The sequence below is a fragment of the Cololabis saira genome, chromosome 20, assembly GCF_033807715.1.
Source record: "Cololabis saira isolate AMF1-May2022 chromosome 20, fColSai1.1, whole genome shotgun sequence".
In the NCBI taxonomy this organism is placed as follows: Eukaryota; Metazoa; Chordata; class Actinopteri; order Beloniformes; family Belonidae; genus Cololabis; species Cololabis saira.
Window position 1 is genome coordinate 35,104,511 of NC_084606.1, and position 13,887 is coordinate 35,118,397.

The 13,887-nt window shown below is 42.7% G+C and overlaps 1 protein-coding gene across 3 annotated transcripts in view; it reads right to left on the reverse strand.

The window, feature by feature from the left end:
• Positions 1-13,887, reverse strand: part of LOC133420678 (NACHT and WD repeat domain-containing protein 2) — a 115,531-nt gene that overhangs the window by 91,363 nt on the left and 10,281 nt on the right. The window lies entirely within an intron of this gene.

Below are 13,887 nucleotides of genomic sequence, written 5' to 3' on the forward strand. Positions count from 1 at the left end.
GGCGCGCTTTTTGGCGTCTATCGTCGCCACGGTAACGCTTTTGACTGAGAAAAGTAATGCGCATCGTCGCAGAATCGGGGCGCACATTTTGATGTATAACACACCTGGGTGCACGTTACGTTACGGTTGGGGCGAAGAAGCGTCAGAAGAAATGGCATAAATTACGCCAAAATTACACGATTAATTCAAAATGGCTGACTTCCTGTTTGGTTTGGGCCATGGCGCCAAGTTGCAACATGATACAGGTGTGTACCGATTTTCCTGCATGTACGTCAAACCGTATTGTGGGGCTTGAGGCACAAAGTTTTCTAGGGGGCGCTGTTGAGCCATTAGGCCACGCCCGTTAATGCAAACCATTAAATATCAAATTTTTCGCCAAGTCTGGCTTGCGTGCAAAATCTGGTGACTTTTGGGGCACGTTTAGGGGGAAAAAAGCCCCTCATTTCGTCGGAAGGGAAAAAAAATTAAAAAATCCTACAGATACAATAGGGCCTTCGCACTGTCAGTACTCGGGCCTAAATATTTGCATTCTGAAGAAAGACGGTTTTGCATCAATACAGGAGCCACATTTCTTATGTTTTATGGCCCCAAAGGATTCACACGAGACGCCAACACAAAGCTGCTGTCTAAGTGGCAGGTTGACCTCTGCCTGAAGTCAGTTGTTATTCTAGGTCCCGATCTGCTGCATTTTGACCCCTATCTTTTTGAAAGCAAATTCTTAACTACACATCATAATACAAACCAGGGGGTAAAAGAAAAAATGCCCTGTTTTGTGGAACTTGGAAATCCTTTCTTGTGACTGAAACTGGGATGATATTTTGAGGGTTGTGTTAAAAACCTATAGAAGATAGACAAACATAGTAAAGTGCACTTCAAGGTCCTTTTATTGTCTAGACCAGGGCTCGGCAACCCGCAGCTCTAGAGCCGCATGCAGCTCTTTAGTGCCGCCCTAGTGGCTCCCTGGAGCTTTTTCACAAATGTTTGACCTTTTTTTTCATTTTTTCTTCTTTTTTTTTCTTTTTTCCTTTTTTTCTTCTCTTTTTCTTTTTTGTCCTTTTATTGTCTAAATCAGGGCTCGGCAACCCGCAGCTCTAGAGCCGCATGCGGCTCTTTAGTGCCGCCCTAGTGGCTCCCTGGAGCTTTTTCACAAATGTTTGACCTTTTTTTTCATTTTTTCTTCTTTTTTTTTCTTTTTTCCTTTTTTTCTTCTCTTTTTCTTTTTTGTCCTTTTTTCCTCTTTTTTTCTTTTTTTTTTCCTTTTTCCTCTCTTTTCTAATCATTTTGACATTTAAATTTTTTCACAAAATTTTGACTATTTTCTCGAAGTGCATAATGAAAAAAAAATCTTCCCCCAGTTATAACTAATATAGAAACATGCAGCATGTGTTGCCTTCATTCTAAGGCTTATACAAGACTTTTCATTTTTTGCGGCTCCAGACATATTTGTTTTTTGTGTTTTTGGTCCAATATGGCTCTTTCAACATTTTGGGTTGCCGACCCCTGGTCTAAATGGTCCTTTTACCCAAAATAGTTAGAGTAACAGATGCATTATGAGACAGTAATTGTTGTTTTGAGATTTCAATTTCATGCCTAACATAATACGTCAGAACCTGTGTTGATCCAAATCGGAGCCACGACAATGGAAACAGTCAGTAAGCAAATCGATAACGAATGACCTGGAAGGCGCTGCAGGCAAAAGTGAGGGCCAGCCATCCAGAAAGGCCAGATGTTTCTGCAGTTCCTGAGCACGGGGGGAACTTAGACGTTATGTAAAGACTGAATCAAAGCTCTGAGGTTACGACATCAGCAGGATCAGCACCGAGACAAAAGGCTGATGTGCAGATAAAAGACTTTTCTTATCTCCCCTGTAGTAATTTAATTTGTGTTATATTGAATAACACAGCAGTGGCCACATGCAGAACCGGTCTCATCCGTCTCAACACAGAAATGCATTCAAACAAGTCCCCCTGGGTGCAAACAGCTCCATACTGGAATGCCACCAGTGGGGTATTTGGGTTTGAACGTTTTTGCCTGAAAACTGCAGCAGATTTGACAGCTTGACTACAGTGAGCCGTGAGTGAAGGTGGTTTTAAGGTTCTCGGGGACTCCACTGAGTAAAATACATAAGGTAGGTTATTTTTTCATTAAAATGTTTGATTTAGAGCTGTTCGATTTTGCCCAAAAATAAAATCTCGATTTTTTTCTCTCAAAATCCAATTTTTGCGATTACGATTACGATTATTTTGTGAATTGACAAAAGGCAAAGAAATTATTTCAAATCTGCTGTTTTTTTATTGAACATTTGCCCCATTGGGCTTTAAGTGCTAACTTTGCTCTTATTAAACCAAAAATAAATGAATAAAGTGCAAAACTCTGTAAAATAAGTTGAAAAAAAGTTAAAAAATATAATAAAATATAAAGTTTTATCTCTGAAAAAAAAAAATCAGCAAATCAGCACTTGCAAACATACAGTACGTTATATTTCCAATTAAATAAAACAAGACATTTTCTAATTAAACTAAACTAGGTCTTTGCATGCTAAATAATAATGCAACCCGTGAAGGAGGTAGAGGTGTGTAATGTCAGTCATTACATTTGCTGTTCACATTTGCAAGTTTTTTGCAAGGAACACGAGCCGGTCTATCGCATCTGGCTTGAGGGATGCCCGGTGGCATGTTACAACGCCCCCTCCTACACTAAAGAGCCTCTCCGATGGGGCACTTGTCGCAGGTATTGAGAGGTATTTCCATCAATCATTAATATGGTATTAATCATTAATATGTGTGCAGACAAGGTAAAAAAAAAAAAAAAGTGAAAAATCGATTTTACGATTTTCACGTTTTAACATCGTTCTAATTACATAATCGCGATTACGATTTAAAATCGATTAATCGAACAGCCCTAGTTTGATTCCAATCAAACGTTTGAGTTTGAAGTGATGATAACATATCAACACAGAGTCAATGAGAGTAATGCAACTCCATCCATACATCCATCAATTTTCACTTCATCCTATTTAGAGTCAAGAGGGAGCTTATTAAAGCTGTCCCCGATGTGACTGGGCGGGAGGTAATGACTCCACGCAGTCCTTGGTTGGTCAAAACACCAGCAGACAAAACAAGCTTAGCAGTCACCTGAAACACGCTCCCCTAAGGGGAACATTTCTAACCTCATCTGAATTAAAAATGCATCTTTCTTCCCTCTGGAAATGAATAAAGTAGGCTATTCTTGAACTGAAATTAGCTATTTTATTTTATCTTATAACCCTATAATGCTATTTAATCATTCATTTTAATGGAAACCATCCTTGTTTCAGATAACAGGATCTGTTCCAGCAATACAGCATAGCTGGAGTCAAAGTCGTTTATTTACAGTACTCTACACCTGAACCTAAACCACACCCACCACACCTACACCTGAACCTAAACCACACCCACACCTGAACCTAAACCACACCCACACCTGAACCTAAACCACACCCACCACCACAACCCTCAAGCTAGGGTGACTGGTTAGACCAGGGGTCAACAACCCGCGGCTCCAGAGCCACATGCGGCTCTTTAGCGTTGCCCTAGTGGCTCCTTGGAGCTTTTGCAAAAATGTTTGACCTTTTTTTCTTTTTCTTCTTTTTTTCTTCTTTTTTCCTTTTTTCTCTTTTTTCTTATTTCCTTCTTTTTTTCCCTTTTTTCTCTTTTTTCCTTTCCTTTTTAATCTCGACATTTCGACTTTTTTCTCGAGATTGTACTTCAACGCAGGTCGCAGTTTGTCCATCACGAACACCATGTTCAAGCATAAGGGTGTCCATCAGTGCACGTGGCACCAGGACACCCTAGGCCGGAGGTCAATGATCGACTTTGTTTTCATTTCATCTGACCTTCGGCCGCATGTCTTGGACACTCGGGTGAAGAGAGGGGCTGAGCTGTCAACTGATCACCACCTGGTGGTGAGTTGGATGCGCTGGCGTAGGGGGAGGTTGGACAGACCGGGCAGACCCAAACGGATTGTGAGGGTCTGTTGGGAACGTCTGGCCGAGCCCTCTGTCAGGGACATCTTCAACTCCCACCTCCGAGAGAGCTTCTCTCAGATCCCGGGGGAGGCGGGGGACATTGAGTCCGAGTGGACCATGTTCTCTGCCTCCATTGTCAACGCGGCGGCTCGAAGCTGTGGACGCAAGGTCTCCGGTGCCTGTCGTGGCGGCAATCCTAGAACCCGGTGGTGGACACCGGAAGTACAGAATGCCGTCAGACTGAAGAAGGAGTCCTACCGGACTATGTTGGCCGGTGGGACTCCTGACGCAGTAGATAGGTACCGGCAGGCCAAGCGGGCCGCGGCTCGGGCAGTCCTGGAGGCAAAAACTCGGGTCTGGGAGGAGTTCGGGGAGGCCATGGAGGAAGACTTTCGGGCGGCCTCGAGGAAATTCTGGAGGGCCGTTCGGCGCCTCAGAAGGGGGAAACAGTACTCTGCCGGCACCGTTTACGGTGTGGGTGGGGAGCTGTTGACCTCGACTGGGGACATTGTCGGACGGTGGAAGGAATACTTCGAGGATCTCCTCAACCCGACTGACATGCCTTCCACTGAGGAAGCAGAGGGTTGGGGCTCGGAGGCGTGCTCATCCATCACCCAAGCCGAGGTCACTGAGGTAGTTCGTAAGCTCCTCGGTGGCAGGGCACCGGGGGTGGATGAGATTCGCCCTGAGTACCTCAAGTCTCTGGATGTCGTAGGGCTGTCTTGGTTGACACGCCTCTGCGACATTGCATGAAGGAAGGGGACAGTACCGCTGGAGTGGAAAACCGGGGTGGTGGTCCCTCTTTTTAAAAAGGGGGGCCGGAGAGTGTGCTCCAACTATAGGGGGATCACACTTCTCAGCCTCCCCGGGAAAGTCTACGCCAGGGTACTGGAGAGGAGATTACGGCCGATAGTTGAACCTCGGATTCAGGAGGAACAATGCGGTTTTCGTCCCGGTCGTGGAACACTGGACCAGCTCTACACCCTCCGCAGGGTGGTCGAGGGTTCATGGGAATTTGCCCAACCAGTCTACATGTGCTTTGTGGATCTGGAGAAGGCATTTGACCGTGTCCCTCGTGCCGTTCTGTGGGGGGTGCTCAGTGAGTACGGAGTCCGGGGCCCTCTACTAAGGGCTGTCCGGTCCCTGTATGATCGAAGCAGGAGTTTGGTTCGCATTGCCGGCAGTAGATCAGACTTGTTCCCGGTGCATGTTGGACTCCGGCAGGGCTGCCCTTTGTCACCGGTCCTGTTCATAATTTTTATGGACAGGATTTCTAGGCGCAGCCAGGGGCCGGAGGGGATCTGGTTTGGGAACCTCAGGATTTCATCTCTGCTTTTTGCAGATGATGTTGTCCTGTTGGCTTCATCGGACCGGGACCTTCAGCATGTGCTGGGGCGGTTTGAGGCCGAGTGCGACGCGGCAAGGATGAGAATCAGCACCTCCAAATTCGAGGCCATGGTTCTCCATCGGAAAAGGGTGGCATGCCTTCTCCGGGTGGGTGGAGAAGTCCTGCCTCAGGTGGAGGAGTTCAAGTATCTCGGGATTCTTATTCACGAGTGAGGGAACGATGGAGCGTAAGATTGACAGACGGATCGGTGCAGCGTCCGCAATTATGCAGTCGATGTACCGGACCGTCGTGGTGAAGAGGGAGCTGAGGAGAGAGCTGAAGCTCTCGATTTACCGGTCAATCTACGCCCCTACCCTCACCTATGGTCATGAACTTTGGGTAGTGACCGAAAGGACAAGATCGCGGATACAAGCGGCCAAGATGAGTTTCCTCCGCAGGGTGGCTGGACGCTCCCTTAGAGATAGGGTGAGGAGTTCGGTCACCCGGGAGGAGCTCGGAGTCGAGCCGCTGCTCCTTCACATTGAGAGGAGTCAGCTGAGGTGGCTTGGGCATCTGTACCGGATGCCTCCTGGACGCCTCCCTAGGGAGGTGTTCCAGGTATGTCCCACTGGAAGGAGACCCCGGGGAAGACCCAGGACACGCTGGAGAGACTATGTCTCTCGGCTGGCCTGGGAACGCCTCGGACTCCCCCCGGAAGAGCTGGAGGAAGTGTCTGGGGTGAAGGAAGTCTGGGCATCCCTGCTGAGGCTGCTGCCCCCGCGACCCGAGAACGGACAAGCGGGAGAAGATGAGTGAGTGAGTGAGTGTACTTCAACATTAATCCCGACATTTCGACTTTTTTCTCGAAATTTTGACTTTTTCCTCGACATTTCGACTTTTTTCTCAACATTTCGATTTTTTTTACGAAATTTTGACTATTTCCTCGACGTTTTGACTTTTTTCTCGAAATTTAGACTTTTTTCTCGAAATTTAGACTTTTTTCTCGACATTTCAACTTTTTTCTCGAAATTTTGACTTTTTTCTCGAAATTTAGACTTTTTTCTCTGCATTTCGAATTTTTTCTCGACATTATGTCTAAATTTCTCGAAATGTTGACATTTTTTTCTTGAAATTTAGACTTTTTTCTCGACATTTTGACTTTTTTCTCAACATTTCGACTTTTTTCTCGAAAGTGCATAATGAAAAAAAAAATCTCCCCCCAGTTATAACTAATATAGATACATGCAGCATGTGTTTCCTTCATTCTAAGGCTGATACAAGACTTCATTTTTTTCGGCTCCAGACATATTTGTTTTTTGTGTTTTTGGTCCAATATGACTCTTTCAACATTTTGGGTTGTCGACCCCTGGTTTAGACTCTTTGGTCTGTGTCTTCAGATCTGTCTGATGGGTGTTGAAACACCTGACCAAGGAGTCCAACATGAACCATGCAGAGCCATACGCTACCGTCATCCTGGACCAATCGCAGCACAGCACCTCATCCTGGACCAATCACAGCCCTCCACCCTGGTAGGTGCCGGCCAGGTTTCCTCCCACACTGAGCAGCTGAGCCCAGTCGCCTGTTCTGACTCCATGACAGATTCAAGCTTTAACCGCTTTCAAACCTTGAAAAAGTGGAAATCTAATCAAATAGATCATCTTATAGCAAGTAAGGATGTAATTGCCTTTGTTTCTTTATTAGCAAGACGTTTAATCTTCTGCAGCTCCTACTCATGTCTCCTGGATCAAATCTATTTTACACTATAAAACTGGAAAAAATAAGATGCACATTGAATGGGTGCACAGACAAATTCTACGCTACATGGGCCCCTTTTTTCTCATATATAAAGAAGCTTGATTTCCCTGCGGTTCCATAGTAATGTTATTTCTCCTAGTTATGCGGGTATTTTTCATTTTATTTTTATTTTTTTTATTAGTATCTTATTTTTTATTTACATATGTATATGTTTTACTTGTTTTCACTCTGCCGGATGGATGTGAAGATTAGACAGTCTAGTAAGTATCGTGATGTGCGTGCGTGATATGGCAAATAGTCTGGTTAGGAGGATTCCGTTGTATTATCTGGTCCAACTGTAGGTAACTTAGGCCACGTTTCCACATAGCCGGGTATTTACAAAAACGGATATTTCCCCCTCTACGTTTTGAAAAATATCTTCGTTTACACCGACCTGCATAAATAGCTGTTAAGGTGCTATGAGCATCCAAACCTGCAGGGGGCAGTGTAACGAGAAGATAAAGTCATGCTAGCCAATCGGAATCCTGGAAAAAAACGTCAACAAATGACACGTGTGAAGCCTGAATAATATGGTTCCGCGTTAAATCTACGGCGTAGCCTACGTACGTGTGCGTCGCCGCGTACTCTACGCCGTAGCTCTGCGTTGGTGTAACGCGGAACCATAAATCAGCCTGGACTGCCAGTTACTTCCAAGACGGAACGAGAGTCTTTCGTTTGGAGTGACAGAGAAGTGGAGTTACTTTTAAGTGTGACTTTAGAATATAAAACAGGTAAAATACAAGAAAATATTGACGGTGGCCAAACAAATTGTAAACACAAGTCGCACAAATGACGCTGGTGACGTTTCTGTCTCATAATATGACGTTCTGAAGCCTAAATGTCCGTTTCCCTCCGTTTACAAGCAAACGTGAAAACGGAGTTTTTGAAAATCTCCACTTTGGCCGGAGTTTTCAGAAATGATCGTTTTTGGTGACTTTGCGCCAAAATGCATGAAAACGCCACCGTTTTTGCTCCGTGTAAACGGGGCCTTAGTCAAGGCGTATTGTTGATGTGTTGTTTTTTTGTGTGTGTTTCTTTTTTTTTTTTAGGACTGTTTTTATTAATGTCCTTTACTTAAGCATTATAATTCATATGTGGATTATTTGAGAGCAGTGTTGAAATCGGCATGTTCTAACTGAAAATAAACTGATAAATGTAACTCTGAACTTGTTGATTGCTAGTGAAAGCAACAGCAAAGTGAGTGTGCATAAACCTGCGGTTTTCTATCATTTCAGCTGGTGAGGTACATGACAATTATAAATAAAATCAATATTCCTGAGCTCCACAGGCTCAACAACAACAGTTCATTTTGTAACAACAGCAGATCTGGAGGGAGTTGTGACCACATGCAAAAAAGGTTGTCCTTTGTAGTGTTAAGAATGAGATTTATTCCTTAATCTTGCACCGCCACGTCTCGCGGCTGAATAAACACATTTTTAGTGGATAAATCGGAGGACTGTTTTTAATGATGGAAACAGACATTTTAGAACAAATCCTCACATGCAGTTTCATCTTTAGTCAGTAGATCTCTTTGAAGTGAAGTAGCCCCTTAAAGCTCCACTAAAATATTTTCTGAAATCTATAAATTAGTCTGGAAAGAAGGATTTCTACTCCAAAAAGGCCAATTAGAATAAAAAAAAAAAAAAAGAAAAAGCTCCACAAAATTTGGACTGGGGCCATTTTCACGAGTGCACTGCAGCCTTGAGCTTTCACTAAACATTATTCTGAGAGGCCTGTGTTTGTTTACTCCGCGCGGGCAGCTGTCTGTCTGATTGACCACAAAACGCATAAAGGGAGCCGAAGAAACCACAGCGAGCAGACACGTTGACTACAGTGCACTTGCACACAGCGCTGCGGTTCCGGCTCAGGAAAAGGAAAATACATAAATGTGAAGGAGTTGATAAATGTGGACATGGAGAGACAACTGATTTAGTCAATTAGTTTTGTATCGCTCACTGTTTCTTGCTTTTAGCATTGATTTAATTTTGTGGCGCTCTTTGTGTATTCTGTGTGGTTCTGCTTCCTGTTTGCGTTTCAGCTTGCCATACCTGCATCCATTAGTCATTACCTCCCTCAGTATTTATAGTCCATGATTTTGTTTATTTGTGCCACATCCTTGTTCAGGCTCATCTGTGCTTGTTTGCTTGTTTTTTTAATTACGTGGCTCAGCTTGAATTTCTTTTTCGTTGGCGAGTTAGACTCGAAATTCGACATATATAATACAAATATTGATATAATTTTTTGTATCACTTATTTATGGTATTTTCTTTTTATATCATTCATTTCAGCTTTTACTTTCTTTTACATGTATTGATTTAACATCATCCTGCCTCCATCCTGCATTAGGGACTTTATGCCAACTCTCGTCCATGAAAGTCGACCCACAAAGGAGTCGGTCAAATTCCAAGAACTGCAAAAGGCTAAATCAATAAGCAGGTACACGACACATGCTCTCACCAGGTACTAGGCCTGTGTTGAAAAAAATCAATTTCCCAATTCTAAATCGATTCTCCTATTAATTCCTAAGAATCGATTCATATGTCTAAAGATCGATTTTTTATTTTTTTTTATTTTTATTTTATTTATTTATTTATTTATTTATGTATTTTTTTTCATCATTACATTAAAACTTTTGGTTATTTTTTTGTTTATCCCCAAAAAAGGAATGTTTTGTTGGACACGAGAATAACTGGTGCCATGTTTTTGCCTTTAAGTATGTTTAAAGGTATGAAAACATTAAAGTGTTAGGTTATAATTGCATAAATTGTCTATATTTCATTACTTTATATACTGTCTTGGGGTTACATTTGCAAAAAATGCTAAAAACCAAAATAGACCGAAAATGGAACAAATAAAAACGGAATGTGGGAAAAAATAAAACCGATTTCATCCGTCTCTGTTTCCTCCCTGGATCTGTTTGGTAATTCTGACCCACGATGTTTCTGAAAGCAGTTCTATCAGAATTCTGGGAGCTGATTGGTCCTTACAGCATCATTAGCTGCAATACTTGCTGTTGAATCTCAATATAATACTAGTATTAATATGTTGCAGAACTACAGTCATATCATTCATGCAAGAGCTCAAAAAACAGTTTTCATAACACTAACCCAAATCAATATCGGAATCGAATCGGATCGAATCAAATCTTGATAATCGATTCTGAATCTTAAATTTGAATCGATCCCCAGCCCTACCAGGTACCACTTTTTCTTAGACTAAGATGAGCATTTGCAGCAGAGAAAGCATTCGAGATACATGCAAGATTTAATCCTGATGTAATTTTACTCATGGGAATCCAGGGCGCTCCTTGCTATTGCAGCCACGTTTAACTAATTAAATATCTTTTAAAGTGTGCTCCAAGACAAAGTCTGAACACTCGGAGAGTTGAAAGAAAGTATTCACGCCCTGAATTTGCATTGACGCCGTCCGGGGAGCTCATAATGGCTCCTCATTTAGTTTTGTTTGGTTTCTGGAGTCACAGAGGTGTCACTAAAAGCTTCTACCGGATTTATGAGGGATGGTTTTCCACCCGAGGAGAAAATGAGGCAGACAAGGAGGCACGAAGGGGAAAAAAGAAAATCCAACTAACGTGACTAAAACACAGTCCAAAAAGCCAAGGCTTAGAAGAAGAAGATCGGTGATGCAGCCTTTGTCAACTACGCCCAAAAACTATGGAACACACTGCCCAAAAACATCAGGGAAGCCGAGTCGGTAGATATCTTAAAAAAAAAAAAACAACTTAAAATCTCTTCACTCAAGCATTTAAGCATGAGATATCCGGGTGAAAAACCGCGCCTTAGTTGCCACTTTCCTTTTAGTTATATATTATTGATTTTTACTGTCTGCATTACTTTTATACTTTTAAATGTTTTTATATGAACATTTTTATCTTGTACTCATATTTGTTGATTTTTTTATCTGTTTATTTTTCATTTGCCTACGACTCAGTGCAGTATTTTTACCTTTTTATATTCAACATTGCTTTTATCCTATCTTAGTAGTTGTTCTGTGGAGGAATTTGGAACTGAAATTTTGTCAGGGTTATGTATTATATGGCTGCACTTAAAGGTATAGTCCCTGATTTTAGAGAGCTAGCAAGATTTGAAAGTGGCACCTCCTCTAAGCCCCGCCCCCTCCTCCCCCTCCCGTCAGCGCTCCGTCCAAAGCCACGCCCCCACAAACTTTGGGGAACACGCATTTGCAGGAGTCGAGTTTTCCAGGACATTTTGGACAGCACATTTTCAACAAAACTACCCCATGTCTCATTCACCTGTATGCGAGGCCGGTTTTAGGGGGGGCAGGGGGGGGCTGTGCCCACCCCGAAGTGCGTCCTGCCCACCCAATCAAAGTTATGGGGATCCTTTATTTTTTTATAATTTTATTTTTTTATAAATATAAAAAAATATCAGAGAATATCTGTACCGTTTCTGATTGGGTGGGCACTGCGCATCATTTTTAGACACAACAATGAAAACATACCGCAAAAGTTGTGTCTCGGCGGAGGGACCCGACGTCCCAGCAAAATGAGCAACAGAGAAGTTCAGAACAGCAGACAGAGCACACACTGAGGGCTGATTTATGGTGCCGCGTTACACCAACGCAGAATGGTGCGCGTCGCCGCGTACCCTACGCCGTAGGCACCAGCGCTCTACACTAGCACTAGCGGACAACCTGCGCCGCAGAATCGCACTTTGGCTTCCTTTTTTTAGCCATTTTAGCAGGGCGAGCCGTCACATTCGACGTGACCGCCCAACCGCGAGCCGGCGGTGAAGCCGGGAGCGGCGGGGGCCCTCCGATGGCAGTTGCCAGTTGGTCTGGAGCATGGATGTATTATAGAAACTGGATTGGAGACTAAAAATGGCCGCCCATTCATTTCAATGCATTCTGCTCAGCCAGCGCATAAGCCGAAAAAATCTCTGACTTCCGGGTTTACTTCCGCATACAGCGGCCCATAGAGCATGCGCAGTTGAGTCACCTCCCATGATGCTCTGGGGCCTCCCATCATGCCCCGGGGCAATGACGCGAGTATTAATATAATATGTATTAATATAATATCTTAATTAATGTATATTATTACATGCATAGCATTACATATATTATTAATGTATTAATATAATATAATTATATAATATATATTAATATAAAACATCCGTGGAATGCACGGACACGGCTGTGACGTCAGCCGTGACGTCACGCCCAGAAAGAGACTTTTCTTTTACTTTTCTGGCCGTTATAAAACATTTTTGACGGATATAAAGTCCATGACTTAAAAATATAGAATACAAAGATTAGTAATTGCCGGGGATTACAGCTGGAGGTGTCCTGTGAACAGTTTTAGAGGCTTCTCTTTTACTATTGCGGTCTATGGGAAAAAAGCTTTCTGGGCCGCATGGGATTTTTGGTTGCAGTACCGCGGTTGGCCACTGGAAAAAATCGGCGCGCCTTCTGAGTGCCAGACCCGGGGGCTGGTCTGGAGTAGCGGGGGGTGGGGGGGGGGGGTTACACTGGAACACTCTGAGCCGAGGAGGACCCGTGGGAAGTGGACACGGGGGCTGGAAGAGGCAGAGAGACGAGTGCGCGCATGGGACGGAGGGGGGCGTGGGCGGGACTTAAAATGAAGGCATCTGATTGGTTCTTTCCCCCCTGCCAATCCTCTGGTCCTCTGACCAATCCGTGCCATTCGGAGCGCAAATAACAGATTGGTCAGAGTTTTTACAGGATTAAAGCTGTCAGAGAGGTCAGATTTTTTTCTTTCCTTTTCCTGAACACATTATTCACTGGCTACTCTCAGGATGGAAGGACCATTTCACCCAGTATAACAATAAATGTTTTTGAATACCATTACAGACTATACCTTTAAATAATTGTGTTTTTTGTTTTTATTTGCTGTTGTTGTTTGTTTCTCTATTTCTACGACGGAGTATTAGGGCCAAACAAAAAAAACAAAAAAAGGAAATTACGAGAATAAAGTCATAATGTAATGAGAATAAAGTCATAATATTACGAGAATAAAGTCGTAATATATTATAAATATATAAATATAACTTCACAAGATGCTCAATATTCCTCATTTTAACACAGGGAGAAGAAGCTCTTCCTGTTAGAGTTCTCATAAATTATATTCTCATAATGTTACGACTTTATTCTCGTAATTTTACGACTTTATTCTCGTAATATTACGACTTTATTCTCGCAACATTACGACTTTATTCTCGTAATGTTACGACTTTATTCTCGTAATTTTACGACTTTATTCTCGTAATATTACGACTTTATTCTCGTAATATTACGACTTTATTCTATTACGACTTTATTCTCGTAATATTACGACTTTATTCTCATAATATTACGACTTTATTCTCGTAATGTTACGACTTTATTCTCGCAAAATTACGACTTTATTCTCGTAATTTTACGACTTTATTCTCATTATATTATGACTTTATTCTCGTAATTTCCAATTTTTTTGTCTTAGTTTGGCCCTAATACTCCGTCGTACTATTTCTCATTGTTCTTGACATGTTTGTATTGTTACTGTGAAGTACTTTGAGCTGCGATTTTCGTATGAAAGGTGCTATAGAAATAAAGTTTATTATTACATGAAGCAGTGTCCTCAACAGAAGCCACGGGCAGTTGACACGGTGTCTCCACCTGTCACTTTCCCACTCTTCCCTTCGTTCTGGCTCACCAGAGAGCGATATGAAAACGACATAAGAAACCAAGAGATTTTACAAGAAAATATGGAATAAAATCTGGCAAT